Below are 4,107 nucleotides of genomic sequence, written 5' to 3' on the forward strand. Positions count from 1 at the left end.
TTTATCCAGTCTACCACTGATGGGCATTTAAGTTGACTTCATGTCTTTGCTGTTGTGAATATGGCTACAATGAACATACGCATACATGTATCTTTAAAACAGAATGATTTATATCCCTTTGGATATATATCCAGTAATGGCATAGATCACAGAGTGTTTCTAGATGAACTATGTTCAGTGGTTTGAGAAGCCTGAGTTCCAAAGAGAGGCCCCAAGGAACACTGGCATTGCCAGAAGAAAGTCTGGGGGCAAATAGGTCAAAAGAGGCAGGCTGTGCCTCTGCAACTCCTTACTTCAACCAGAGAAGAGTCTCAGTAGCTCTTTTGTTGGGCTTCTGGCTTTATAAATGAGGAAACTGGGGTCCAGAGAGGTTAAGTGACTCACCCAAGACCCTTTGGCTATTTTATTATGAAGATGAATCAGAAAACCATAACACAGTGAATGTGTTATGGGAAGGAATGTGTTATGTGTTCCAGTTCAGTTCTTTCCTTAAATTGTACTATGTTTCCTCCTCCATATTCAAGTCATCCATGAATTAAAACATGTAGAACAAGAATTTTAAATTTTTAAAAAAATAACCCGAGCACAGTATTTATAGGCCATATGTATTTTTTCATGATTTGCATTCCCACAGTAACATTAGTAGGGAGGGCTACTCTTCCTCTACTCAGTATCTAAGAGAAATGCCTGCAATTCAATACTATCACATAGATCTCTGGAATGATTCAAGGATGTTGTTTTCCAGGTATTGTTGCTATTATTACCACGCAGTAAAATGATTACTATCATTCTACTAGTGACAGCTATTGCTCCCTTATCTTTAGCATTCTCCCTATACTTCAAATTCTAGTGGCTTTCTGGGGCACTGAGAATGTTTTAAAAATTTGCAATTCTTTCAATGACATTGGTTATCCAACCCATTACTGGTAGGATAGTAATGATGAGGCTAAGTAGATAAGAATTGTGGGCCGGGCGCGGTGGCTCAAGCCTGTAATCCCAGCACTTTGGGAGGCCGAGGCGGGCGGATCACGAGGGCAGGAGATCGAGACCATCCTGGCTAACACGGTGAAACCCCGTCTCTACTAAAAAATACAAAAAACTAGCCGGGCGAGGTGGCGGGCGCCTGTAGTCCCAGCTACTCGGGAGGCTGAGGCAGGAGAATGGCGTAAACCCGGGAGGCGGAGCTTGCAGTGAGCTGAGATCCGGCCACTGCACTCCAGCCCGGGCGACAGAGCGAGACTCCGTCTCAAAAAAAAAAAAAAAAAAAAAAAAAAAGAATTGTGGAGGTGTGTGTATTCATATCCTAGAAGTATGCTTCTTTCTGAGACATTATCTCCCACATATAAATGCCATCTTTGAGGAGTTATACATTTTTAATTTTTTTTTTTTTTGAGATGGAGTCTCGCTCTGTCACCCAGGCTGTACTGCAGTGGCACAATCTTGACTCACTGCAAGCTCCGCCTCCCGGGTTCACACCATTCTCCTGCCTCAGCCTCCTGAGTAGCTGGGACTACAGGTGCCCGCCACCATGCCCAGCTAATTTTTTGTATTTTTAGTAGAGATGGGGTTTCACTGTGTTAGCCAGGATGGTCTTGATCTCCTGACCTCATCATCCACCTGACTCTGCCTCCCAAAGTGCTGGGATTACAGGCGTGAGCCACCGTGCCTGGCCTGAGGAGTCACACTTAATATTCTTAGGCTATGCAAATCCAGTCAGTGAAAGCTTTTGGATTTTTGGTTCGCATTCATGAATTGTTCAATGTATTTATTTGACTATCACAGTCTTTTTTAATAAAAAAAATGGAGTCTTTGTTTTGTAGAAGTTGTATTTTATTAAATGAAATAAAATCCTATTTATTTGACCAATTATGCACATTTCTATAGCTGTTTTGGATCCACATGGATGTAGTTGTTGGATATTGATGATCTATGAAAACTAATAATAAATGATTCTATTTTTTTGACCCCAAATGACAGGTGAATTAAGATGGTTTAGATACTTATATGATATCATCTCAAATTAATTAATAGCTTCTGGTCAAAATCATGGTTACAATAGAGGCTTGTATTTCTGTTTCGTAAGTTAGGTACAATAATGCACCCTAGGTCAAGTGAACAAACATTACTATTAATATTATGGGCTATCTTGTGTCCCCTGAAATTCTTATTTTGAAGTCCTAACCCCTAATATCTCAAAACATGTCTGTATTTGGGGATAGGGTATTTAAAGTTAAAATGAGGCCATTAGGGTGAGCCCTAATCCAACACGACTAGTAAAGAAGAGAAACTTAGGACACAGATGGCCACAGAGGGAAGACTGTGAAGACACAGGAAGAACATGGTTATTTATGAGCCAAGGAGAAAGACATCAGAAGAAATCAACCCTGCCAATACTTTGATCTTGGAATTATAGCCTTCAGAATTATCAGAAAATAAATTTCTGTTCAGTCACCCAGTCTGTGTTACTTTGCTATGGCAGCCTTAGCAAACTAATACAATTGTTTATATGAATAAAGGAAAATTGCATTTTTATCAGTCAAAACATGCTAGGCTGCACTTTGGTAATAACTGACAATTATCAGTGTTTAAAAAAATTACTTCTAGCTCATGTTATATGCAAATTTCAGTTCAGTAGGCCCTGTTCCTAGTTGTTCTTATTCAGAGACAAACTGATGGGCCTTCTCATGTGAAACACTACTGCCGTCCTGGGAGTATGAAGGAAAAGGACAATTGTTGTTTGGTTTTAAAGTCTCCCACTGCAGAGTGACACATGCCGCCTCTTCTCATATCTCACTTCAAGAGGGACACAGGGAGTGCAACCCCCATTACTTGATGAATGGATGACAACCTGAAATATCAGTGAATGGTACCAATGACTACTGTGATATGTTTCATATTCTCTATATATTTCATATTCATATGATATATTTCATATTCTCTATTTCACTTAAGATTTCCAGTGCTCAGTAAAAAAAGAAACACTTTAAGTTCAAGGGAAAAATTTACGAAGACTGTTGAGATAAGAACTGTCACAATCATCCTGATAACAAGCATAGTTACAATATCATGTTTTTAGATCTAGATGATAATCTTTGTTTCCAGTCCTAGTTTACCATATCACTAACACAGTAAGAAACTACAGAAGCAAAGGAAAAATTTATAAAGAGGGGAGGATAAGAAGAACCTTATATTTATTAGGAGATGAACATTTATTAAGTGTTTCACATGCCAGCCACATTACAATTTAACTATAAGTTAACTCATACTATCACCCAATGAAGAACAAGATCATTTCATGAATAAAATATGAAGCTCAAAAGATGTTAACCTGCCCCAGGGCAAGAGTCTAAGTCCATACAAACCCAAAACTCTTGCTCTGTTCTTTACACCATGAGTTTTTCAATCTCTAGTTGTAAGCTATTAGTGGGTTAAACAATTGTGGCCAGTATTTTTTTTAAGTTTATGAATGTAAGAGAAAACATCAGTGATTCATAAATAATATTTCTTAAAACTTTTATTTCATTGATATGCATATAATGTTACTGTGTACATTTGAAATATATACTTTATTCCATACTGAAAAAAGGAATCCTACATCAATCAAGCTTGATGGTCTCATCCTCAATTCCTATTCCCTCACACAAAATCATTTATTCCTTTAAAATATCCTGTCTGGGTCTATGATCAAGAATAAAAAGATTTTATAAATCAGAGAAATGCAAATCAAAACCACAATGAAATACTGTCTCACACCAGTCAGAATGGCTACTATTAAAAAGTCAATAGACAACAGATGCTGGTGAGGCTGTGGAGAAAAGGCAACCATTATACACTGTTGATGGGAGTGTAAATTCATTCAGCAACTGCAAAAAGCAGTTTGGAGATTTCTCAAAGAACTTAAAACAGAACTACCATTTGACCCAACAATCCCATTACTGGGTATATATCCAAAAGAAAATAAACTGCTCTACCAAAAAGATACATGCACTCATATGTTCATTGCAGCACTACTCACAATAGCATAGACATGGAATCAACCTAGGTGCCCATTAATAGTGGATTGGATATAGAAAATGTGTTACACATACACCATGAGATACTACACAA

This window comes from Rhinopithecus bieti, unplaced genomic scaffold (genome assembly GCF_001698545.2).
Source record: "Rhinopithecus bieti isolate Rb0 unplaced genomic scaffold, ASM169854v2 scaffold_1673, whole genome shotgun sequence".
In the NCBI taxonomy this organism is placed as follows: domain Eukaryota; kingdom Metazoa; phylum Chordata; class Mammalia; order Primates; family Cercopithecidae; genus Rhinopithecus; species Rhinopithecus bieti.